Raw genomic sequence first — 27878 nt, forward strand, 5'->3', positions numbered from 1 at the left:
AGTCAGTCAACAAATATTTTTTGAGGGTCATAGTGATGGCCTCATATTAAGAGATATACACAAGGTCAAGATGAAGAGAGCTCCAGCTCAGTCTGGAGGGAGATACAGAAAAGGGCAGAGGCACTGGAAGATGAGAAATTGAATGAAGTAGCTGGACGCGGTGGGTCACGCCTGTAATCCCAGCACTCTGGGAGGCCGAGGTGAGTGGATGAAGAAAGAGGTTAGGAGTCCGAGACCAGCCTGGCCAACATAGTGAAACCCCGTCTCTACTAAAAAGACAAAAATTAGCTGGGCGTGGTGGCAGGCTCCTGTAGTCCCAGCTACTCACGAGACTGAGGCAGAAGAATTGCTTGAATCCGGGAGGCAGAGGTTGCAGTGAGCAGAGATTGGGCCACTGCCCTCCAGCCTAGGAGACAGAGCAAGACTCTGTCTTAAAAAAAAAAAAAAAAGAAAAGAAAAAAAAGAAAGAAAAGAAATAAACAGGAAGGGGAAACCTGAAAACCGAAGACAAATGCGCTGCCTTTGCCAGTGCTGGACAGCCCCAGAGAATGGCCAGAGATTAACACGTGCCTGGCCAGCAAAGCTTCCAGCTCTGCCTGTGTTGCAGGTAGCCCCTGTTCCCCCATATGATCTTTACATCTGTTGGATAAAGTGAACCACCTCCTCTTATACGACTGTTCTGCTGTCATTTCATACAGTAAGTTCAAAACTTAATTTCCCGTCTTCCTTTCCAAATCCAAGTTCACACCTGTATACTGTTACTCGGGCTAGAAACTTTGACTTTTTCTTATCTGTTGTCCCCCTGTATACTGTTATTTGGGCTAGAAACTTTGACTTTTTCTTATCCGTTGTCCCCATACTGTTTTCAGTTGCCACATCCTCCAACTCTGCGGAAATCTCTTCCTTCCTTTCCATTCTCTGTCATTGCCCTTGTTAAAATTATTCTCATTTAAAGAGTATCAACGTGTTACAGAGCCTTTTTCCCCCTTATTTTTAAAGGTGTGCCTTTTTAGAATCAAGCTCTTTGTCTGATTTTACATTTGGGCAAGTTACTTAACCTTTCTAAACATGTTTCTTTTCTTCTTTTTTTTCCTTTTTTTTTTTTGACAGTCTTGCTCTGTTGCTCAGGCTGGTGTGCAGTGGCACGATCTTGGTTCACTGCAGCCTCAACTTCCTGGGCTCAAGCAATCCTCCCACATCAACCTCCTGAGTAGCTGGGACCACAGGTGCGCACCATCACATCCAGCTAATTTTTGTGTTTTTGGTAGAGATGAAGTTTCGCCACACTGGTCTTGAACTCCTGGGCTCAAGTGATCCATCTGCATCAGCCTCCCAAAGTGCTGGGTATAAGCCACTGTACCCAGTTAAACCTGTTTCTTTTTTTCTTTTTATTTCTTTCCTTTTTTTTTTTTTTTTGCATGCACTTAGGGCATATAAACCTGTTTCTTGAACAGTAAAGTGGAAATGATAAACTTTCTTCTTTGATGGGTTGTTATTAGGGTGAAATAATTATTGGGAGCAGGTATGTGAAGCATCTAGTGGAATACTAAGCATGTAGTACGATTATCTCAGTAACTGACCTCATGCTTTTGACTGAAACTCTTGTAATAAGTCCCCCATCCCTCTCATTCCTCCTACATACCACTTAAATTAACCTTCCTAACAAAAAAAAGTTGGAGCTTCTCAGTTGCCTGCTCAAGAAAACATCAATGGCTTCATTCATCCGTTCAGCCAGTTAGCAAGAGCCACGACAGGTCACAAACAATGCTAGAAATGACTAAAGTTCAAATTCCTCAGCCAAGTGTTCAGGGTGGGGACTGGACCCAGCCTACCTGACTCCTCTGATCTCCAGCCACACATAGCCACTTTTCTCATCAGCCTGACTCTGGCCTTCCTCCTGCCTGGTCAAATGCTGCCGCATCCATCTATTTCTTTCTCCAATAGACAGAGAAATTATTCGAACCTTTGTGAAGGCTTGATCACTTTTACATATAATACCTGGACATGTTCATATAATCCTAGATTCACTTTTTGAACTCCCCTCAGTAAATATCTATCAAATGAATGGGTGGAATCATACTAGCTTCCTGCCTTCACTCTGCAGACTTGAAGTTTTCCTTTTTTTTGAAAATTCTGATTTGTATTTATTATTCAGTATCATGCCTGTCTAAATGGATAAAGTATCAAAGTCTAATTTCTCTTCTTTGTCACTAGGTGAACCCCAAGTACATAACTTTATTACTAAATGGTCACTAAAGGCAGGAACATAATTTTACATAAAGTGACATTCCACTTTTTTTGTTCTTCCAGACAGTCTTCCTGTTGCAGATTTCGGACTTACATACTGTTTCACTAAAATCCCCAAACTTCATGCTTTTTCATCCGAAGCCACTTCTGATTACTCTGTTTTTACTGAGACTGGCCTACCTTGAAGAGATCTTTAGTAATGTCAATGTTTTCTTAATATAAAATATTTGGAAAATAAAGTTTTCTGAAGACTAACAAGACTTACAGTATAATTACAAGGATTCTGTTACATCTCACTCCCATTATTGCCCTTGCATTGTGTTTTAAACTCATCTAGAGTTCCTCTCTTTTTTTCATGATGTTTAGTAACTGGAACAATATTGCATCATCACAAACTCGAACTTCACTTCCTTCCTCAAATTATTAATGAATGTGTTTAAAGGACATCACTCCTATCCTTAACACTCTCTGTTCTGATGAGCAACCATTCACTACTGTGTCTTTTCCTATTTCTTCACCAGTTTTAAATACATTCAGTAATTTTAGCCCATACATTGGCTTGCTTTATGGTGGATGATGTAGGAAAACTGTGTTGTCTTTTAATAAGAAGACTATAATCTGCAGCTAGAAACTAATTCCTTAACTTGTCTGTTATGGCATATTTTTGAATCAGCACCCACCAACCTGTAACATGGCATTATAAGGGGTTATCTCCTGGCCTTGAGTTATTTATTACAATTTTTTTCTAGTGAGTCAGGGAAAGAGAAATGTGCTTGCTTTTTAATATTTAAGTGTAGATTATTTTCTTTCTTTCTTTCTCTCTCTCTCTCTCTTTCTTTCTTTCTTTTTTTGACAGAGTTTTGCTCTTGTTGCCCAGGCTGGAGTGCAGTGGCACAATCTCGGCTCACTGCAACCTCTGCCTCCCGGGTTCAAGCAATTCTCCTGCCTCAGCCTCCTCACTAGCTGGGATTACAGGCATGTGCCACCACGCCTGGCTAATGGTGGCTAATTTTTAGTAGAGACGGGGTTTCTCCATGTTGGTCAGGCTAGTCTTGAACTCCTGACCTCAGGTGATCTGCCTGCCTCAGCCTCCCAAAGTGCTGGGATTACAGGCGTGAGCCACCGTGCCCGGCCCACTTGTTTCATCTTCTACTCTGGACTCAGGAACTTTCTTTGTTGGGTCAGATCTGTCCATTCACTATGAGCCCTAGATACATGCTCCATTCAGCTGGCAATAACCAGTCCAGAGGACCTCAGGCCATGGCCCAGCTGATTTTCATTCTCTGAAGACAAAGCTAAGACCTCTTGAGGCCAAGAACCCTGTTACTCAGCCTGGCTGGCACACACTTAAGTTTGCAATTCCTACAGTCAGAAAAGGAGTACGGAGCGGGAGATTGACCTGGCTGTGCTCATGGCGGGTTGGAGATCAATATGTCACCTTCTGGTTCCTTCCCCAGTGCCCTCAGAGAATAATGGAGTGGTGGTTGGGTAGATGATGCCCTTGAGTTCTTCCAAACTCTTAGAAAGGAGCAAGGAGACTCAGGTGGAACTAGAAAAGAGCTGACTCAAAGCCCGCTATTGCAACAAAGCTCAGGGTGGGAAAACATCAATGAGAATTGAGATTCGAGAATGCAGGACCAAACAGAGCTGCTTTGGCCGCAGCTGCTCATTCCTAATCACGCCACTCTATTGCCACCTTAGGAGGATGCATCTCCCATTGAGCAGTTTTTCCAGTGGTGAGGGTTTGGGAGATCCCAGTTCTGGGAAGTGGTCACTCCTAATAGGGCAACTTCTGAGCAGCTTCTGTGGTGTTTTGGGGATGAAAATGATAGTTAGGTGTAGTCCCAAAGAGCAGAAAGCTGGCTCCATAAAAGTAACATGGGAGAACCTTATTTGAGCAGAGAAGGGCACAGGCTGCACCTGAAGACCAAGTAGGAGTCCAGAAAGAGGAGAACTGACTAGACGGGCAGAGACCTGACCTGGAGGAGGAGCCATCGACTCTCACAATAACCGTTTTATTCATAAACAGGACTTTTTTGGGTTAGCTTCTTTGCAGTTCTTTTGGCTTTTGCCTCATAGTCATAAGATGGCTGCTGTAGCTCCAAACATCTCAACCTCCAATGGCAGAAAGGTGTATTTTTTTTTCAAAAATATCTTTTTCATTACTTTCAATGGCAAGATTGCAATTACTTTTGTACCAACCTAATATCAGGAAGGAAAGCTTTTCCATATGGCTTTTCTGTAAGTCACCACCATGAGGTATCTTCTTAAGGCTCACTCGCCATCACAGGTAATGTATAATTTTCTTAGTCTAAGGAACACTGATACCTCTGGGTATGAACCTTCCATTCCCAAATACATTACTACTTGAGACCTGAAGTCTGAACCAAACCAATGTTCTCTTGTGACAAAGAAAGAGGGGCAGTATGACATGGAGTAGGCAGCCAATTCTGTTCATTGTATCAACATACCTATCTTCCAATAATAGTGCCTAAGTTCAACTGAAAATGTTTCAATACATGTAACGCCCAATCTTCACCTCTGGACTTTGTCCCACAGAACTGGCCTCTTTTTCCTTTAGGCCATTACCGTACCCTGCATATATGAATACGTATAATCATGGTAGTGTTCATAACACATTTTCTATTCCCATTTGTTTACCTGTCTGAAACAGTCTCAAAGACTAGACAATATTTTATTTGTCTTTGCCTCCCTATCACATAGAAAATATAGAAGAATATAGAAGGCACTTACTAAATGTTTGATAACTGAATGAATGAGCAAATAAATGAGATGGTATGTTCAGAGAAGCTGCTAACAAATGAGCCCAGAATTCTGAATTTAAAATCTACAAGGGAAACCAGAGCAGACCACATAATCAGCTGGCTGGGTCTGGGCTTTGCTGAAAGCTTAGGTGCAGAGAAAAGGCAATAATAGCTCAGGAGTCAGATGAGGAAGGAGATAAGGAAAGAGTCAGGGCCTGGGGTTTCCCATCCTCATGCTGAGCTGCGGCTGTGTCTGTTACAAGCAGCTCATTTTTGACAGAGACAGCCAAGGAGAACAGAAGCTCATCAATCACAATGTGTCTAGATGTAGGCTAGAATCAAATGTCTTCCATTCTTTGTGGGTGGTTTTAGAAGCTGGGAAAACTGATTTCAAAGTTGCAAGATGTTTTCATACTTGTTACGATGACCAAATATCCAGGTAGTATATTGGTCTGTGGCTTCAAATGAAATCCTGTTAACGTAAATAATACACAGTTCTCTACCTTGTCTCTACTTTCCACCTGCCCAAATAATTAAACCCCTTCCCGATTACTGATTTTCAGAACTGCCCAAGGGGTTACCATTGGGTTGCTGGATTTGTTATATTCTTCCTCTCCTGCTCTGGTCTCCCCTGCTACTGTCACAAAAAGGGACTTTCACCACTTTATGATGCCTGCTATGAGAGTGTCAAGGCCCAAGCCAAGAGGGTTATCCTTCCACAGGGCTTCCACATTTTCAGCAAAGCTGGCAAGAAAGGTTACCTCCCCATTTCTAGGCCCAAAGCTGCACTGCTTGGGCTCAGAGTCTTTAGGAATAGCGCAGCCTGGAATCCTGGCCCTCACAGTTGAGGGTCCGAGGGAAGGAGAGAGGCCTGCATTGACCTGCCGAGGCCTGTGCTATTGATTGCCCTCTCCTAGGCAGCTGCCTCCTGCCTTTCATCTAAGAGGGCGAGATCAGTGATGGAATGAGGGAGTGAACCCCTCACTCCTTATCACATATATAAAGATAAAATGCTTTAATAAATTGCATTTTATCTAGTTCTAAAGACATTGGTACTTATTTTATAAGCATTGAACTGCATTTTGGAAAACTGGCTTAGATTATACAGTCACAAAGAAAGCTGGTGGCCTATCAAATAATTGACTTGAAATGGCCACCAGAATGCAAAACATCTAGTTTGCATATTGTTGTTTTAAGCCATGTAAGGTGGGTCCTCAGGAATGAACTCTGGGGCTGTCTGTGCAGAGACAGAACTGGAGAGGGCTGTTGGAGACAGGGGCCAGGGAGATTGGAATAAAAATCCAGAGGCATTGCAGAGTGTCTGGATGGAGGGCCAAATATACCGCTGTCCCCAACACCCTTACCCCAAATGATCCTTCTTAGTGAATGTCTTATCTGTAATAAGGCAAAACAAACATATTAGCACCTCAGCTAAAGTGTCTCAAGGGGCATGGTGGGAGAAGAGCTAGAGGCTAAGGATTCTCTAGCCGTGAGCAAAGGATGGAGAGTAACCTGATTACCCACAATGAGCATATCTTACATATCATAGCTGTTTTATTTGGTGTGCTAGTTTTATTATATTTTCATATTGAAAATACACATATTTATAAAGATTTTCCAAAATTTTCTGCACCTTCTTTTTTCAACTCTGTTTTTTTCCATAGGATCTGGAATTCTTCAGTGGGAATCATTTTACCTTAAAGGGTTTTAGGAATTTGATTTCTATGGTTTGGCTGAGATTTTTATAAGTATGTAGTGCTGATTAGGAATTAATACCACACACTTGAAAACCCGTTTCGAAAGCTGTCTTTTGTCGTTGGAAAAGGAAGCTGTAAGGAAACAACTGCTCTTCCTCCATTTCTCTATTTCAGGGTTTCCTGACCGGGGCGCTATTGACATTTTGGCTAGGATGTGATTCTTTCTTGTTGGGGGCTGCCCTGTGCATCATAGGGCATTGGATAGCACCCTAGACTCTATCCACTAGGTGCCACCAGCATCTTCCAGTTGTAACTATCAAAAATGTCTACAGACACTGCCATATCCTCTGGGAGACAAATCATCTCCCCATTGAGGATCTCTGCTGTATGTTAATACACCTCTTGTATTAACAGGATCATTGTGTTTGTAAACCTGTCAATGCTGAGGTCTGTGTTGTTCAGTGCCTGAGTGGGTAGAGCTCAAAGAAGCAAAGTCCTGATAAGAATTCTAGTGTTAAAAAATGAGATCCAACACCCAGGTGCAGTGGCTCATGCCTGTAATCCCAGCACTTTGGGAAGCCAAAGCAGGTGGATCACAAGGTCTGGAGTTCAAGACCAGCCTGGCCAACATGGTGAAAACCCATCTCTGCTAAAAATACAAAAATTAGCTGGTCATGGTGGTGCACACCTGTAATCCCAGCTACTTGGGGGGCTGAAGCAGAATTGCTTGAACTGGGACCCAGGAGGTGGAGGTTTCAGTGAGCCGAGATCAAGCCACCGCACTCCAGCCTGGGCTGTAAAGCGAGACTCCCTCTGAAAAAAAAAAAAAAAAATGAGATCCATATATAAAATCTAGAGCAGTTCTTTGTTTTAGATGGGGTTTTGCCATTTTGCTTAGTTGGGTCTCAAACTGCTGCCTAAGGGATTCTCTTGCTTCAGCCTCCAAAGTCGAAGGGACCATCGGTGTGTGCCACAGCATCAGGCTGCAGCAGTTCTTATCAAAATGTTTTTCCTCTTATCTTCTCCAACAGCCAACAAAACCAAGATCCCTCACTCTCTTTTCCCAGAGTATCATGCTCTCCCACCCACTTGACACCTCTGAACACATCAGTGGCCCCCACTCTCAGTTGCCTCTTGCAAGAAAAGCTTCCTTTTATTCTTTTCTCCCTAGAGTGTACCCATGTGGCATATGTCATTTCTATTCCTCTCTTATTTTTTTAAATTCTGTATCGAAAGTCCCAGAGATCCGGTCTGGACCCTCCACGCTCTTCTCCACAGTTGGGTGTGGGTGGATAGGAGGAACTGAGCAGCCCAAGCAGCACCAAATTTAGCAGTGGGGAGGAAGACGGGAGAGGACGGGAAAAACTGGCAACACCAGTATGTGTGAAGGGTTGCAGATTTTTTTCACCCTACTCACAGATGTGCGAAGAGAGGTAGCATGTTCATTCCTCTAGATTGCTCTTCTCTTCCTTATGAGCCTCCAATCACTGAATAGAGGGGAAAATACTCTGGTGCGCCCATTTACTTACTCACTTATTTATTTATTTATTTAGAGACAGGGTCTCATTCTGTCACACAGGCTGGAGTGCAGTGGATGATCATAGCTCAATGCAACCTCGAATTCCTGGCCTCAAGGGATCCTCCCATTTCAGCCTCCTGAGTAGCTGGGACCATAGGGGCAAGCCACTATTTTTGTTGTTATTGTTGTTGTTGAGATGTGGGTCTTGTTTTGTGGCCCAAGCTGGTCTCAAAATCCTGGGCTCAAGAAATCCTTCTGCCTTGACCTCCCAAAGTACTGGAATTACAGGTGTCAGCGACCTAAATAGACACATTATATAAACGGTCCATCCCTTTAGGTAAATAATGCTTAGTGACTTAGATATCTGCGTTCCTTTTTCTGTCTTTTTGAGATGGTGTTTGGGTTTCTGATGGAGTTGTGGCTAAGTGACCCCATAGAGACAGAGAGAAGGTGGGGTCCTGGTATCCATGCAGTAGCTTCTGCATCTTTGCAGATTTCTGCTGTGGGTGGGTAGTCTGGATATTTCCTGGATACTTCTTTTGAGGGTGAGACGGGCTCAATCCTGGGAGTTGTGTGAGTGCCTGCTATTGAGGCTGTACCTATAGTACCTAAGGTTTGGGTCCTCCTGGCTTGGCAGGGCCTGCTCATTTTCCCTGATGACTCAGACTCCACTCTAGCTGCCTCTCAGACCCTACATCCTCCATCTGGCTCTTCACTGGAATCCTTCTCTCCAGCCTCGATGCTGATTCACCTTTCCCTTGTGATGGCCAGTGCCAGGAAGCCTGATGGCTTACCAGCTCAGCTGCTTTCCAGGCCTCTTCTCTGCAGTATGTGGCAACTCCTTGGTCCAGTCTATTCCATACTGGTCTTGGGGGCAGCTCAGGAAATTATATTCCACCCCTTTCCCTGCAAAGTATGCTGTGTTATTGAGTTAAACTTTGATATAGACACTCCCAGGGTGGTGTCAGGCCACCAATCAGGTGAACTCCTCCCAGGGCCCCAAAGATTCAATATTTAGAAGCCCTTAGCCTTTCCTCTACCTGCTTGAAAAACCTCCTCATTTTGGGCAGAATCAGGAAAAGGGAGATTAATTTGGCCTCCCTTACCTCTCTCTTCCTTTTCTTTTCTTTTCTTTTTTTTTTCTTGAGGCAGAGTTTCGCTCTTGTTACCCAGGCTGGAGTGCAATGGCGCCATCTCAGCTCACCGCAACCTCCGCCTCCTGGGTTCAGGCAATTCTCCTGCCTCAGCCTCCTGAGTAGCTGGGATTACAGGCACGCGCCACCATGCCCAGCTAACTTTTTGTATTTTTAGTAGAGACGGCGTTTCACTGTGTTGACCAGGATGGTCTCGATCTCTTGACCTCGTGACCCACCCGCCTCGGCCTCCCAAAGTGCTGGGATTGCAGGCTTGAGCCACCGCGCCCGGCCTCTCTCTTCCTTTTCTCAGAGGTAGTCCCCTGGGATGAATAGCGAGGAGGGGGTTTCCTCTTTCTCGTCTTTCCTCATGTACAACTCCAATATCAGCCGGGCACAGTGGCTCACCCCTGTAATCCCAGCACTTTGGGAGGCAGATCACCTGAGGTCAGGAGTTCGAGACCAGCCTGGCTAACATGGTGAAACCCATTCTTTACTGAAAATACAAAAATTAGCCGGGCTTGGTGGCATGTGCCTATAGTCTCAGCTACTCGAGAGGCTGAGGCAGGAGAATTGCTTGAAGCCAGGAGGCAGAGGTTGCAGTGAGCCGAGATCACGCCACTGCACTCCAGCCTGGGTAACAAGAGTGAAACTCCATTTCAAAAACAAAACAAAACAGCAACAAAAAAACTCCAAGATCAAGGTATCTAGAACATCTTTTCTCTCTCTTACGAAGCCTAGCTTTTAAGCTACTACCTGTCCAAAAAATCCCCAAATTCTATTTAGAAGCTGATAATTAACTGTTTCTTCTGCTTTTCTTCTTCCTTTTATTTATTTATTTATTTTTGGGTTCCCTCTGTAACAATCCTAAACAAAAGCGCTAAAGATTAGGGGGAAGGTAAGTACAAGAAAATGTAAAAGAAGGCAGTGTGTTGAGGGATTTCAAAATGATATTATCACCATTATATACACTGATAATTTTTCCTACGCATATGATGTTCTAATGTGGTTGTTCCATAGAGGCCTGCAAGGCTGAGACCACAGCCCTGTGGGAAGACCACATCTGTTCAGCCAATGGCTGAAAGAAGATGTAGGTCCTCAGACAGGAAACCAGAACTCTGAGGGCAATCTTAGCAGACAGGAGAAAGCGTTCTTGGCCATCTCAAGGTTTCTTGGGTTGGCCTCACAGGTGCCTCAGGACAGTCCTCCCACATGTGGGCCAATTTTCTCTCTCAAATGGAGTCAGGCTAGGGTCTTTGAAGGGAGACTTCTTTGCAGTGCTGTGCTTTCCTGAATCTACAGTTCAAAAGATCAGCAAAATAAATTTTTTTTAGTAAGAGAACTAACATATGAGTATCACTTTTTATTTTGCTAAGCACGAATGTTTAAAACAAAGCATTATTTGTTTTGTTAATGTTTCTTTTAAAAAAAGTAAAAGTAGGCCGGGCACGGTGGCTCACTCTTATAATCCCTGCACTTTGGGACGCCAAGGTGGGTGGATCACAAGGTCAGGAGTTTGAGATCAGCCTGGCCAACATGGTGAAAACCTGTCTCTACTAAAAATACAAAAATTAGCTGGGCATGGTGGCACACTCCTATAGTCCCAGCTACTGGTGAGGCTGAGGCAGGAGAACTGCTTGAACCTGGAGGCAGACGTTGTAGTAACCTGAGATGGCGCCACTGCACTCCAGCCTGGTGACTGAGTGAGACTCCATCTCAAAAAAAAAAAAAAAGTGAAAGCATTATTTGTATTGTCAGTATTTTGTTTAATACCTGAAAAGTTGATGATTTTGTTTTAAGGAAGGGGTCATTTGCTGACAAGCAAGAAAGCCACTTTGGATGCCTGGATGGCATGGAGCAAAGGCACGGAACGGAGGCAGAGAAGGGAGATAAACAAGGTCTATTCCAAGGTTGGTAAGTATATTTCTTTACCCACAGGATTTGCATGGGGGCCTATGGGAGGTGGGACTGAAAGGGCACCGGAAGATGTCCTGGAGATCCTGGAGTAACAGTCAGGACTAGAATGTCAGCTTTGAGAAAGTCAGAGCTTCTGGCTGTTTCATGAGGAGGGAATTGACTCAGAGAAATCAATATCTAGGAAATTTAAGTTGTAGGTTATGTGCGGCTTCTGGTGGAATTTACTGCATTTCGTGTGAGAGAGGTGAGAGGAAGGAAGGCCATTTAGGAGACAAAGCATGGAACCCATCCCAGACTTTGGCTGAAGTGTAACATCTAGTGCGACATGAATGGGGCACTTCTGTGTGCATCAGTTACTGTGTCGGTTGGTTGCCATGGGGGACCGGGTGATTTTTAAGAGAGCCACAGACACTCTCAAAAAAAAACACCAAACAATAGATATAAGCAAGGCAGATTTGAACATTTTAGACAATTCCTGCCTTTTCTGTACAGAACTGAGTCCACACTGGTGTAGGCTTTCCGCCTTGGTGTCAGCATCATCATATGGCTTGCCTTTTCCTTTGGCTTACTTACCACATCTGGGATTATTTCATTAACACGAGCATCTCAGTAATATCTGTTTCCTCCACTAAACCATGAGGTCCATAAGAACAGGGCCCTTTATTTCACTCATGATTGTATATCCAGCAGCAAGTATGTGCCTGACATATTAAAAAAGGCACTCAATAAATGAATGAATGCATGAATGTACCTCTAGGAAGAGTAAATGGAATCTCCTAATCAAGTACACTTTATTGAGTGTCTGTGTGAGGTACGTTTGTTTGTTTGTTCTTTTAATAAAGTAAGCTTCTTAAAGGCCACAATCAAACACAAACAAATAATGGATCCTATAGTTGATGTTACGCGAAGTGTCTTGGTGGTTCTTGGCAGCCGAGGCATGGTGCTAGTGTAGTGCCCCTGTTGGATAAAACAAAAAATTCGGCTTTTCACACAATCGCATTTTCCCTTTACAAAGAAATATGTAGTCCCATCTGAATTTTGTGGCGTCTCCTCTGACATTAACAAATTTTTACATTTGGCTTCATTTCCTCAGCTAACCTTACTGTTTTCTCACTCTTTCTCTATTAAATAGTAGCTTTATTTCACCCCATTTTCCACATTTCAGATAAAGAACTCTTCTGTAGTAAACTGTAGTAAAATTTCTGATACACAAATGTAGTCAGGGAATGGAAATATTGCGTTAATAAACTACCTTATGTGCCATGCATAGATCACTGGAAGACACAGATATTTGTGATAGAAGTACATTCTATAGTGACGGTATGGCAACACATTCATTGAGAAGAAACAGCATTCCAAAACCTATGGCATACAGCAAAAGCAGTACTAAGAGAGAAGTTTACAGCAATAAATGCCTACAGAGAAAAGTAGAAATATTTCAAATAAACAGCCTAATGATGCATCTCAAGAAACTAGAAAATCAAGAACAAACAAACCCCAAAATTAGTAGGAGAAAAGAAATAACAAAGGTAAGAGCAGAAATAAACAGAATTTAGACAAAAAAATACAAAAGAAATAAGAAGGTGGTTTTCTGAAAAGATAACAAAATTGCCAAACCATTAGGTAGATTAATCAAGACATAAAGAATATACACCCAAATAAACAAAATCAGAAATGAAAAAAAGGAGACATTACAACTGATACTACAGAAGTACAAAAGATTGTTAGAGACTACTATGAACAACTATACACCAAAGAAATGAGAAACGTAATGGAAATTGATAAATTCCTAGACACGTGCAACCTACCAAGATTGAACCAAGAAGAAACAGAAAACCTGAATAGAGCAATTATGAACAACATGATCGAATCAGTATTAAAAGTCTCTCAGCAAAGTCCAGGACCTGGTGGTTTCACTGCTGAATTCTACCAAACATTTAAAGGAGAACTATACCAATTATTTTTAAACCTTTCCAGAAAGTTGAAAAGGAGAGAATTCTTCCAAATGCATCTTTGAGGCTAGCTCGCCTGGATACCAAAACCAGTCAAGAACACAACAACAATATAAGAAAACATAGGTAAATGTCCCCAAAGAACATAGATGCAAAAATCCTCAACATAATACTAGTAAACTGAGTCCAACAGCACATTAAAAAGACCATTCATCATGATCTAGTGTGATTTATTCCAGGGATGCAAGGATGGTTTAGCATATGCAAATCTATAAATGTGATACATCATATCAAAAGAATAAAGTGCAAAAAATCATCTCAATAGATGCAGAGAAAGCATTTTATAAAATTCAACTTCTCTTCAAGATAAAAAACCCTCCACAAATTAGGTATAGAGAAATGTACCTCAATACAATAAAGGCCATATATGACAAACTCACAGCTAATATTATACTGAATGGGGAAAAGCTGAAAGTTTCTTCTCCAAGAACTAGAACGAGACAAGGATGCCCACTCTTACCACTCTTATTCAACATGGTACTGGAATTCCTAGCCAGAGTAATTAAGCAAAAGAAAGAAATAAAGGGCATTCAAATTAGAAAGGAGGAAGTCACACTGCCCTATTTGCAGATGATATGATTTTATATGTAGAGAACCCTAAGCCTTCCACCAAGATAACTGATAAGCAAATTCGATAAAGTTGAGTACAAAAATTAACGTACAAACATAAGTCGGATTTTTATATGCCACCAACAGACTAGTGGAAAAAGAAATCAAGAAATCAGTCTCATTTACAACAGCTATAAAAAATGTAGGAGTAAATTTAACCAAGAAGATGAACAATCTTCTTGGTCATCAGCAAAGCCTGAGTCCTGTCCTCTTGCTCTCCTCCCAGGGCAGCATGAGCTTCATCACTTGCTCCACCTTCTCCACAGCTGCTGGTCCCTGGGCTCTGTCCAGGCACCCAGCTATGGCGCCTGGCCTGTCAGCAGCTCGGCCAGCATCTATGCAGGCACTGAGACAGATAAACCAGAAGCTGGAGAGCAAAATCCGGGAGCATCTAGAGAAGAAGGGACCCCAGGTCAGAGACTGGGGTCATTACTTTAAGACCATTGAGAACCTGAGGGCTGAGATCTTCGCAAATTCTGTGAATGGTGCTCACACTGTTCTGCAGATTAACAATGCCCGTCTTGCTGCTGATGACTTTAGAGTCAAGTTTGAGACAGCTGGCCATGCGCCGGTCTGTGAAAAGTGACATCCATGAACTCCGCAAGGTCACTGATGACACCAGTGTCACTCAGCTGCAGCTGGAGACAGACCTGGGCAGAGGGACAGCAACAAGCCCAGGAGTAGGTCAAGCTGGAGGCTGAGAGCGCCACCTACTGCAGCCTGCTGGAAGATGGCGAGGACTTCAATCTTGGTGATGCCCTGGACAGCAGCAACTCCATGCAAACCATCCAAAAGATCACCACTCGCCAGATAGTGGATGGCAAAGTGATGTCTGAGACCAACAACATCAAAGTTCTGAGTCATTAAGCTGGCAGAATTAGGGTACCCTTTGGGGAGCAGGAGGCCAATAAAAAGTTCAGAAGAAAAAAAAAAGAAACCCCTGTCTCTCACCATGCATAAAAATCAAATCAAAATGGATTTAAACCCAAACATAAGACTTGAAACTATAAAATTACTAGAAGAAAACATCGGGAAAGCACTTTATGACATTGGTCTGGGCAACAATTTTCTGGGGGTAAAACCTCAAAAGCACAGACAACTAAAGTAAGAATAGGCAAATGAGATTACGTTACGCTAAAAAGCTTTTGCACAGCAAAAGAAGCAGTTGACAAAGTGAAGAGACAACCTATAGATTGGGAAGAAATATTTGCAAACTATCCATTCAACAAGGGATTAATAACCAGAATATATACGCAACTTAACTCAATAGAAAAAAAATAATAAAATTTAAAAATGGGCAAATGATCTGAATAGACCCATTTCTCAAAAAAAAAGACATACAAATGGCCAACAGGCATGTACAAATACTCAAGATTACTAATTATCGGGAAAATGAAAATCCAAACCACAATGAGGTCTCATCTCATCCCAGTTAGAATGGCTATTATCAAAAACAAAAATTTACAGATGCTGGCGAGAATGTGGAGAAAGGGGAACGCTCGTATACTGCAGATGGAAATGTAAATCAGTACAGTCACTATGGAAAACAGTGTGGAGATGCCTCAAAACACTGAGATCTAAAAATAGATCTATCATAGGATCCAGCAATCCCACTGCTAGGTATATTCAAAAGAAAGGAAATCAGTATATTGAAGTGATATCTGCATGCCTATGTTTATTTATTTATTTTTTTAAATTTTTTATTGGATTATAGGTTTTGGGGTACATGAGCAGAGCATGCAAGACAGTTGCGTAGGTACACACATGGCAGTGTGCTTTGCTTTTCTTCTCCCCTTCACCCACATTTGGCATTTCTCCCCAGGCTATCCCTCCCCACCTCCCCCTCCCACTGGCCCTCCCCTTTTCCCCCCAATAGACCCCAGTGTTTAGTACTCCCCTTTCTGTGTCCATGTGTTCTCATTTTTCATCACCCACCTATGAGTGAGAATATGCGGTGTTTCATTTTCTGTTCTTGTGTCAGTTTGCTGAGGATGATGTTTTCCAGATTCATCCATGTCCCTACAAACGACACGAACTCATCATTTCTGATTGCTGCATAATATTCCATGGTGTATATGTGCCACATTTTTCCAATCCAGTCTATTATCAATGGGCATTTGGGTTGATTCCAGGTCTTTGCTATTGTAAACAGTGCTGCAATGAACATTCGTGTACATGTGTCCTTATAGTAGAACGATTTATAGTCTTTTGGATATATACCCAGTAATGGGATTGCTGGGTCAAATGGAATTTCTATTTCTAAGGCCTTGAGGAATCGCCACACTGTCTTCCACAATGGTTGAACTAATTTACACTCCCACCAACAGTGTAAAAGTGTTCCTTTTTCTCCACATCCTCTCCAGCATCTGTTGTCTCCAGATTTTTTAATGATCGCCATTCTAACTGGCGTGAGATGGTATCTCAATGTGGTTTTGATTTGCATCTCTCTGATGACCAGTGACGATGAGCATTTTTTCATATGATTTTTGGCCTCATATATGTCTTCTTTCGTAAAGTATCTGTTCATATCCTTTGCCCACTTTTGAATGGGCTTGTTTGGTTTTTTCCTGTAAATCTGCTTGAGTTGTTTGTAAATTCTGGATATCAGCCCTTTGTCAGATGGGTAGACTGCGAAAATTTTTTCCCATTCTGTTGGTTGCCGATCCACTATAGTGACTGTTTCTTTTGCCGTGCAGAAGCTGTGGAGTTTCATTAGGTCCCATTTGTCTATTTTGGCTTTTGTTGCCAATGCTCTTGGTGTTTTGTTCATGAAGTCCTTGCCTACTCCTATGTCCTGGATAGTTTTGCCTAGATTTCCTTCTAGGGTTTTTATGGTGCCAGGTCTTATGTTTAAGTCTTTAATCCATCTGGAGTTAATTTTAGTGTAAGGTGTCAGGAAGGGGTCCAGTTTCTGCTTTCTGCACATGGCTAGCCAGTTTTCCCAACACCATTTGTTAAACATGGAATCCTTGCCCCATTGCTTGTTTTTGTCAGGTTTATCAAAGACTGTATAGTTGTATATATGTTGTGTTGCCTCCGGTGCCTCTGTTTTGTTCCATTGGTCTATATCTCTGTTTTGGTACCAGTACCATGCTGTTTTGATTACTGTAGCCTTGTAGTATAGTTTGAAATCCGGTAGTGTGATGCCCCCCGCTGTGTTCTTTTTGCTTAGAATTGACTTGGCTATGCGGGCTCTCTTTTGGTTCCATATGAAGTTCATGGTGGTTTTTTCCAGTTCTGTGAAGAAAGTCAATGGTAGCTTGATGGGGATAGCGTTGATTCTGTAAATTACTTTGGGCAGTATAGCCATTTTCACGATATTAATTCTTCCTAACCATGAACATGGAATGTTTCTCCATCTGTTTGTGTCCTCTCTGATTTCGTTGAGCAGTGGTTTGTAGTTCTCCTTGAAGAGGTCCCTTACGTTCCTTGTGAGTTGTATTCCAAGGTATTTTATTCTTTTTGTAGCAATTGCGAATGGCAGTTCGCTCTTGATTTGGCTTTCTTTAAGTCTGTTATTGGTGTAGACGAATGCTTGTGATTTTTGCACATTGATTTTATATCCTGAGACTTTGCTGAAGTTGTTTATCAGTTTCAGGAGTTTTTGGGCTGAGGCGATGGGGTCTTCTAGGTATACTATCATGTCGTCTGCAAATAGAGACAATTTGGCTTCCACCTTTCCTATTTGAATACCCTTTATTTCTTTTTCTTGCCTGATTGCTCTGGCTAGAACTTCCAGTACTATATTGAATAGGAGTGGTGAGAGAGGGCATCCTTGTCTAGTACCAGATTTCAAAGGGAATGCTTCCAGTTTTTGCCCATTCAGTATGATATTGGCTGTTGGTTTGTCATAAATAGCTTTTATTACTTTGAGATACGTTCCATCGATACCAAGTTTATTGAGGGTTTTTAGCATAAAGGGCTGTTGAATTTTGTCAAATGCCTTCTCTGCGTCAATTGAGATAATCATGTGGTTTTTGTTTTTGGTTCTGTTTATGTGGTGAATTACATTTATAGACTTGCGTATGTTGAACCAGCCTTGCATCCCCGGGATGAATCCTACTTGATCATGATGAATAAGTTTTTTGATTTGCTGTTGCAATCGGCTTGCCAATATTTTATTGAAGATTTTTGCATCTATGTTCACCATGGATATTGGCCTGAAGTTTTCTTTTCTCGTTGGGTCTCTGCCGGGTTTTGGTATCAGGATGATGTTGGTCTCATAAAATGATTTGGGAAGGATTCCCTCTTTTTGGATTGTTTGAAATAGTTTTAGAAGGAATGGTACCAGCTCCTCCTTGTGTGTCTGGTAGAATTCGGCTGTGAACCCGTCTGGACCTGGGCTTTTTTTGTGAGGTAGGCTCTTAATTGCTGCCTCGATTTCAGACCTTGTTATTGGTCTATTCATAGTTTCAGCTTCCTCCTGGTTTAGGCTTGGGAGGACACAGGAGTCCAGGAATTTATCCATTTCTTCCAGGTTTACTAGTTTATGTGCATAGAGTTGTTTGTAATATTCTCTGATGATGGTTTGAATTTCTGTGGAATCTGTGGTGATTTCCCCTTTATCATTTTTTATTGCATCTATTTGGTTGTTCTCTCTTTTCTTTTTAATCAATCTGGCTAGTGGTCTGTCTATTTTGTTGATCTTTTCAAAAAACCAGCTCTTGGATTTATTGATTTTTTGAAGGGTTTTTCGTGTCTCAATCTCCTTCAGCTCAGCTCTGATCTTAGTAATTTCTTGTCTTCTGCTGGGTTTTGAGTTTTTTTGATCTTGCTCCTCTAGCTCTTTCAATTTTGACGATAGGGTGTCAATTTTGGATCTCTCCATTCTCCTCATATGGGCACTTATTGCTATATACTTTCCCCTAGAGACTGCTTTAAATGTGTCCCAGAGGTTCTGGCACGTTGTGTCTTCATTCTCATTGGTTTCGAAGAACTTCTTTATTTCTGCCTTCATTTCGTTGTTTACCCAGTCAACATTCAAGAGCCAGTTGTTCAGTTTCCATGAAGCTGTGCGGTTCTGGGTCGGTTTCTGAATTCTGAGTTCTAACTTGATTGCATTATGGTCTGAGAGGCTGTTTGTTATGATTTCAGTTGTTTTGCATTTGTTGAGCAGTGCTTTACTTCCAATTATGTGGTCAATTTTAGAGTAGGTGTGATGTGGTGCTGAGAAGAATGTGTATTCTGTGGATTTGGGGTGGAGAGTTCTGTAAATGTCCACCAGGTTTGCTTGCTCCAGGTCTGAGTTCAAGCCCTGGATATCCTTGTTGATTTTCTGTCTGGTTGATCTGTCTAGTATTGACAGTGGAGTGTTAAAGTCTCCCACTATTATTGTGTGGGAGTCTAAGTCCTTCTGTAAGTCATTAAGAACTTGCCTTATGTATCTGGGTGCTCCTGTGTTGGGTCCATATATGTTTAGGATCGTTAGCTCTTCTTGTTGTATCGATCCTTTTACCATTATGTAATGGCCTTCTTTGTCTCTTTTGATCTTTGTTGCTTTAAAGTCTATTTTATCAGAGATGAGAATTGCAACTCCTGCTTTTTTTTGCTTTCCATTAGCTTGGTAAATCTTCCTCCATCCCTTTATTTTGAGCCTTTGTGTATCCTTGCATGTGAGATGGGTTTCCTGGATACAGCACACTGATGGGTTTTGGATTTTTATCCAATTTGCCAGTCTGTGTCTTTTGATTGGTGCATTTAGTCCATTTACATTTAGGGTTAATATTGTTATGTGTGAATTTGATACTGCCATTTTGATTCTAAGTGGCTGTTTTGCCTGTTAGTTGTTGTAGATTCTTTATTATGTTGAAGCTCTTTAGCATTCAGTGTGATTTTGGAATGGCTGGTACTGATTGATCCTTTCTATGTGTAGTGCCTCTTTTAGGAGCTCTTGTAAAGCAGGCCTGGTGGTGACAAAATCTCTGAGTACTTGCTTGTTCGCAAAGGATTTTATTCTTCCTTCACTTCTGAAGCTCAGTTTGGCTGGATATGAAATTCTGGGTTGAAAGTTCTTTTCTTTAAGAATGTTGAATATTGGCCCCCACTCTCTTCTGGCTTGTAGTGTTTCTGCCGAGAGATCTGCTGTGAGTCTGATGGGCTTCCCTTTGTGGGTGACCCGACCTTTCTCTCTGGCTGCCCTTAGTATTCTCTCCTTTATTTCAACCCTGTTGAATCTGACGATTATGTGCCTTGGGGTTGCTCTTCTTGCGGAATATCTTTGTGGTGTTCTCTGTATTTCCTGCAATTGAGTGTTGGCTTGTCTTGCTAGGTGGGGGAAATTTTCCTGGATGATGTCCTGAAGAGTATTTTCCAGCTGGGATTCATTCTCTTCGTCCCCTTCTGGTACACCTATCAAACGTAGGTTAGGTCTTTTCACATAGTCCCACATTTCTTGGAGACTTTGTTCATTCCTTTTTGCGCTTTTTTCTCTGATCTTGGTTTCTCGTTTTATTTCATTGAGTTGGTCTTCGACTTCAGATATTCTTTCTTCTGCTTGGTCAATTCGGCTATTGAAACTTGCGTTTGCTTCGCGAAGTTCTCGTATTGTGTTTTTCAGCTCCTTTAATTCATTCATATTCCTCTCTAAGGTATCCATTCTTGTTATCATTTCCTCAAATCTTTTTTCAAATCTTTTTTCAAGGTTCTTAGTTTCTTTGCATTGATTTAATACATGATCTTTTAGCTCACAAAAGTTTCTCATTATCCATCTTCTGAAGTCTAATTCCGTCATTTCGTCACAGTCATTCTCCGTCCAGCTTTGTTCCCTTGCTGGTGAGGAGTTTTGGTCCTTTCTAGGAGGCGATGTGTTCTGGTTTCGGGTGTTTTCCTCCTTTTTGCGCTGGTTTCTTCCCATCTTTGTGGATTTGTCCGCTGGTCGTCTGCGTAGTTGCTGACTTTTCGTTTGGGTCTCTGAGTGGACACCCAGAATGTTGATGATGAAGTATTTCTGTTGCTTGGTTTTCCTTCTACCAGTCTAGCCCCTTCGCTGTACGACTGTTGAGGTCCGCTCCAGACCCTGCTTGTCTGGGGTGCACCTCTAGTAGCCGTGGCACAGCGAGGGATGCTACCAGTTTCTTTTTCTGCTCTCTTTGTCCCAGGATGATGCCTGCCTAATTACAGTCTTTTGGATATAGAGGGGTCAGGGAGCTGCTTGAGGAGACAGTTTGTACTTTATAGGGGTTTAATTGCTGAGCTGTGCACTCTGTTGTTCATTCAGGGCTGTTAGGCTGCTATGTTTGATTCTGCTGCAACACAGCTCATTAAACAACCCTTTTTTTTTTCTCAAATGCTCTGTGTTGAGGGGTTTGGGCTTTATTTTTGGATGTCTGATCAGGTGTCCTGCCCAGCTCAAAGGCAGACTAGCCACTGTTTGGCTGCCGAGGCTCCGCCCTGCTGTTGTGTGATTCGCGCTGTTCCTGCCGGCTCTGCTGTGGTCTCCGCCACGCCCTGCGGCGGAGTCTCTTCGTTGTAGTGTGTTGCCTCAGCAATGGCAGGCTGCATCAGCAGTGGGTGTGTATCTCAGTAGGGACGGGTTGCCTCGGCAACGGCTGGCTGCGTCAGCAGTGGGCGTGTATCTCAGTTGGGGCGGGTTGCCTCGGCAACGGCTGGCTGCCTCAGCAGTGGGCGTGTATATCAGTTGGGGCAGGTTGCCTCCATAGTGGTGGACGCCCCTCCCCCACAGAGCGTCTCGGACCGTCTGCCCGGGATAGTTTGAAATCGCGGTTTTGTTCGTCCCACTGGGTATCCCAAACGATCTGTCCCTGCAATCCCCTGGGCTGGGCTACTGTGCAAGTCTCGTTCAGTCTCAAGTCCAGCCCTCTCAAGTCTCAGGTTGCCGGTTCAACAAGGCACCCGGACAAGCGCGCCCTGTGGGGATTGCTGGGTAGGGCCGGCCGCCGCCGCCCCGGCTGCCGGCTTCGCCAGGCAGACCTACTGCCTGGCGTCCCGTGTCTTTTTATACTTGGGAGTTTCCCCGTTCTGTGGGCAACAAAGATCAGTCTGGAAATGCAGCAGTGACTCACCGTTTGCGAATTCAACGCGGGCTCCAATCCTGGGTTGTTCTCACAGCGCCATCTTGAGTCCCCTCCCCATGCCTATGTTTATTGCAGCATTTTTTACAGTAGCTAAGATATGGGATCAACCTAAATGTCCATTAATGGATTCATGGATAAAGAAAATACAATACATATACACAATGAAATACAACCCAACCATAAAAAAGAATGAAATCCTGTCACGTGCAGCAACATGGATGAAACCTGCTATGTTAAATGAAAGAACCAAGTGAGAAAAGTTAAAGAAGACAAATACCGCATTCTCTCACTCACATGTGGGAGCTTAAAAAGTTGATATCATGGAGGCAGAGAGTAGAAAGATGGTTGCCAGAAGCTGGGAAGGTGGGAGGATGAAGAGAGGTTGGTTAATGAGTGCAAAAATACAGTTAGATAGAAGGAATATATTCTAGTGTTTCATGGAACAGGAGAATGACTATAGTTAACAATAATTTATCATATAGTTCAAAATGACTAGAAGAGAAAATTTGAAATGTTCCCAACACAAAGAAATGATAAATGTTTGAGGTAATGGGTATTTTACTCACCATGATTTTTTCATTACATATTGTATGCATATATCAAAGTACCATATGTACTCCATAAATACGTACAATCAATTTGGAAGTTACTACTTACTATCTTAAAAAGCTATCTTAAAATTTTTATGGAACTTAAATAAAAGCCCAAATATCCAAAGCAATCCTAAACAAAAAGAATAAATCTGGAGACACATTGCCTGATGTCAAATTATATTACATGGCTATAATTAAAACAGCATGGTACTGGCACAAAAACAGACACATTGATCAATAGTTCAGAATAGAGGACCCAGAAATAAAGCCACATACCTACAACCAACTGATTTTTCACAAAGTTGACAAAAATAAACAATGAAGAAAGGACACCCTTATTCAATAAATGGTTCTGGGAAAATTGGCTAGCCACATGCAAAAGAAGGAAACTGGAACCCTTTCTCTCATCACATACAAAAACTAATTCAAGATTAAGGTCACTGATGTGGTGTAAATATAAAGCCTGAAACTGTTAAAATCCTAGAAGAAAATCTAGGAAAAACTCGTCTGAATATCAGCCTTGGTAAAGAATTTATGACAAAAACCTCAAAAGCAAATGCATTAAAAACAAAAACAGACAAATGGGATTTAATTAAACTAAAATGCTTCTGAAATAATCAACAGAGTAAACAGACAACCTGTAAAATGGTAGAAAATATTGGCAGATTATTCCTCCACCAAAGGACTAATATCCAGAATCTAGAAGGAACTCAAACAATTGAACAAGAAAAAAAACAACTCCATTAAAAAACTGGGCAAAGAACATGAACAGACATTTCTTAAAATAAGAAATATAAGCAGCCAAGCATGAAAAATGCTCAACATCACTCAGTCATTAAGGAAACGCAAATTAAAAACCACACTGAGACACCGTCTTACACCGTCAGAAGAACTACTAATAAAAAGTCAAAAACAACAAATGTTGGTGTGGATGCGGAAAAAGAGAACTCTTGTACACCATTGGTGAGAATGCAGATTGGTTCAACCTTTATGGAAAAATCTCAAGGAACTAAAAAGAGACCAATCCCACTAAGGGAATCTACCCCAAATAAAAGAAATAATAAAAAGAAAAAAACCACCGGCACTTCTGTGCTTATTGCAGCACTATTATTTATCATAGCAAAGTCATGGAACCAACATAGTGTCCATCAATGGTTGATTGGATACAGAAAATGTGGAATTATCTACGGACAATTTCACTTTGTGAGGCTGAGGCAGGCAGATAACCTGAGGTCAGAAGTTCGAGACCAGCCTGGCCAACATGGTGAAACCCCATCTCTACTAAAAACACAAAAATTAGCTGGGCATGGTGGCATGTGCTTGTAATCTCAGCTACTTGGCAGGCTGAGTAGAAGCTTCCCGAATACTATGGAGCCATAAAAAATGAAATCATTTTCTTTCATGCAGCAACATGAATGGAGCTGGAAGCCATTATCCCAAATGAAATAGAAAATCAAATATTGCCTGTTCTCACTTATAAGTGGGGGCTAAACAGTGGAGACCCATGGACATAAAGATGGAAATAACAGACAATGGGGACTCCAAAAAGTGGGAGGGAGGAAGGTGTGATTGTTGAAAGATTACCTATTGGATACAATGTTCAATTTGGGGTGACTAGTACACTAGTCCCAAACCCACTAGAGGCCCAAACCCCACCATTATGCAATATGCCCATGTAACAAATATGCACATGTGCCCTATGAATCTAAAATTTTAAAAATTAATTAAAAAAAAAAAACCTCATGAACTTCTAACCACTAAGTAAGAAATTAACTCTTTTATATTAGTTTGCAGTTCAATGGAAATGAAAATGGAAATTTTACTGGAAAAAAGTTACTACTTATAACCCACTTTTAAACAACAGCTTTAGTGAGATATAATTTACCCACCATACAATTCACCCATTTAAAGTATATAATTAAATGTTTTTAATTTATTTTTATTAAAAAACTTTTTTTTTGAGATGCCATTTCACTCTTGTTGCCCAGGCTGGAGTGCAGTGGCGTGATCTCGGCTCACTGCAATCTTCACCTCCTGGGTTTGAGCGATTCTTCTGCCTCAGTTTCCCAAATATCTGGGATGACAGGTGCCTGCCCCCACACCCGGCTAATTTTTTGTATTTTTAGTAGAGATGGGGTTTCATCATGTTGGCCAGCCAGCTGGGCCTGAAATCCTGACCTCGGGTGATCCAACTGCCTCGGCCTCCCAAAGTGCTGGGATTACAGGCGTGAGCCACCGCACCTGGCCTTAAATGTTTTTAGGACATTCACAGAGTTGTACAACCATCATTACAATCAATTTTATATTTTCCTCACCCCCACCAAAGAAACCCCATACCCATTAGGAGTCACTTTCCATTTCCCTTCAACTCATTCTCCCTCCCACTCCATCCCCACCCTACCCCTAAGCAACCGATAACTGTCTGTCTCTGTAGATTTGCCTATTCTTTTGGCCGAATGATATTTTATTGTGCGGATATGCCACATTTTATCTAACCTTTCATCAGCTGATGGACATTTGGGTTGTTTACACTTTTTGGCTGTTATGAAGGAGGCTTGTCTTCAAGTGTGCATATAGTGCTTTCATTTGTTTTCAGTAAATTTCACTTCAGTCAGGAGTGAAATTGCTGGGTCATGTGGTAACTCTGTTTAATCTTTTGAGGAACTGCCAAACTGTGTTTAAGGCAGCTGCACCATTTTACATTTCCACCAGCAATGCATGTGGCTTCCAATTTATCTACATTTTCCCTAACACTAGCTTTTTTTTTTTTTTTTTTTTTTTATTTTTATTTTTTCCTAACACTAGCTTTTACCATTTTTTATTACAGCCACTCTAGTTGGTGTAAGGTGGCATTTCATTGTGTGTGTGTGTGTGTGTGTGTGTGTGTGTGTGTGTGTGTGTTTTGAGATGGAGTCTCGCTCCATTGCCCAGGCTGGAGTGTACTGGCATGATCTCGGCTCACTGCAACCTCCACCTCCCAAGTTCAAGCAATTCTCCTGTCTCAGTCTCCCAAGTAGCTGGGACTACAGCCGCCTGACACCACACCCAGCTAATTTTTTTTTTTGTGTGTGTGTATATATATATATATATGTATTTGTAGAGACAGGGTTTCACCATGTTGGTCAGGCTGCTCTCGAACTCCTGACCTCAGGTGAATCCACTCACCTTGGCTTCCCAAAGTACTGGGATTACAGGCATGAGCCACCATGCCTGCCCTCATTTGGTTTCGATTTGCAGTTCCCTAATGGCTAATGATGTTGGACATCTTGTGCTTATTATGTTGAGTGTCATGTGTTTATTAGCCATTTGTATACCTGAAAAGATATGTAAATGTGCCTGTTTGCTACATGAGTATGTTGTATCATTGTGGGTGGGATTCTAGTGTACTCATTACCCCAAATTGAAAATTTGGGCAGATATGTCTGTTTAGAATCTTGCCCCTTTATTGGTTGGGTTGTCTTTTTGAGTTGTAATGGTACTTTGCATATTTTAAATATGTCTTTCATCAGATACATGATTTTTGAATGTTTTCTACTATTCTGTGGGTTGTCTTCATGTTCTTGATAGTGCCCTTTGAAGCATAAAATTTTACATTTCGATCCTGTCCAGTTCATCTATTTTTTTATTGCTTGTGCTTTGCTGTCATATTTAATATATAATTCACTTTAAAAAGTTATCTGGATATGCAAATATTATCCATTATGTGATAGAAATGAATATGTTATTTATATATTCATTCATGCAGTTATTCACATAATAAATCATTTCATGTGAATTATTTCATATGAAATAATTTAAATACTTTGGATTTATGTTTACATTCTTAATTATTAGAAATCCAGAAAACAAGGTGTGGCCTACATGCAGCCCCATCAAAGAAGAAAGGCACTTTCTTTTTAAAAAATTTTTTAAATTTTTTAAATTTTTGAGACGGATTTTCACTCTTGTTATCCAGGCTGGAGTGCAATGGCATGATCTTGGTTCACCACGACCTCCGTCTTCCAGGTTCAAGCAATTCTCCTGCCTCAGCCTCCCCAGGAAAGGCATGTTCTATGTGAGACAATTGCTTTAAAAGTTGGAGGAGGGTGAGGTTGGACTGAGGGGATGGGTTTTATCCACATGGTTCACAACACAGTTATAACAAGAACACTAAATGTGGGAAACATTCCATGAGCATCTGTGATATGAAAGAATTTTTCATCTGGGAAAGGGCTAAGCCCAAGAAGAACCATAAAAAGGTTTCCCAGGATTGGGGGTGGAGGAAGATTTCAGTTTTACTCAGAGGTAACATAAAAGGGATTCTGTGAATTATTTAAATCTAGATTCATGGAAATTTGTTTTTCTTAGGACTGAACACTAGATGTCTCAGTTACATTGAGTCTGCAGTGAGAAATGCAGGCATTTACAAAACAGATTGACATGGAAATGTCAGCTGTGTAATCTTATCTGTGATGGAGCTTTTAATTTGGGGTATTAGACTTTAATTTCGATTACACTTCCTTTGAAACCAGGCAATAGATACTCATTACCTTTAAAGTCCCTAACTAAAAACTCATCGAAATGTCAGAAATGTCCTGTAATTTCCTGGATGAGGAAAGAAAAAGATATTTAGAGAGTTGTTAAAACTGCAGATGAAAGTGGTGTTAGAAATCACGTTAGAATCAAGAAATTACCAGTTCCCTATATTGTCCTCTAGAAAGCAGCCATTTCTATTAATTTACAAGAAAAAATTTGTTAATGTAAAAATAGAAAGTGCATCAGATGAAAGAACATATTTAACAGAAGAGTAGTGAGGAGAGAAAAGCACTGGAACCCCAAATATGATTTTTAATCCTGAAATTACTGTTTTTATGTTCCATGATGCCAGGCAAGTCCCCTCGATCTGGCTCTTGCTTTCCTCAGCCTTTATGGGGAGTTCAGCATTCTCCTTCTGGAGGAAGAACTCAAGAATCAGTGGAATTCTTATGGTGATATGGTTTGGCTCTGTGTCCCCACCCAAATCTCATCTTGAATTGTAGTTCCCATAATCCTCTCATGCTGTGGGAGGGACCTGGTGGGAGATAATTGAATCATGTGGGTGGTTATCCCCATGCTGTTCTCATGATAGTGAGTGAGTTCTCACAAGATCTGATGGTTTTATAAGGGGCTGTTCCCCCACTTGGCTCTGCACTCCTTCCTGCTGCCATGTGAAGAAGACCATGTTTGCTTCCCCTTTCACCATAATTGTAAGTTTCCTGAGGCCTTTCCAGCCCTGTGGAACTGTGAATCAATTAAAACTCTTTCCTTTATAAATTACCCAATCCTGGGCAGTTCTTTATAGCAGCATGAGAACAGACTAGTATATATGGCTACC

The 27878-nt window shown here is 41.6% G+C and overlaps 1 long non-coding RNA gene across 1 annotated transcript; it reads left to right on the forward strand.

The window, feature by feature from the left end:
* Nucleotides 1-27820, forward strand: LOC144579913 (uncharacterized). The gene is made up of 3 exons (XR_013528603.1): nt 1-200; nt 11162-11275; nt 26481-27820. It is a non-coding gene; the product is annotated as an uncharacterized LOC144579913 (long non-coding RNA).
* Nucleotides 27821-27878: the final 58 nt, after the last annotated feature.

The sequence above is a fragment of the Callithrix jacchus genome, chromosome 17 (genome assembly GCF_049354715.1).
Source record: "Callithrix jacchus isolate 240 chromosome 17, calJac240_pri, whole genome shotgun sequence".
NCBI lineage: Eukaryota > Metazoa > Chordata > Mammalia > Primates > Cebidae > Callithrix > Callithrix jacchus.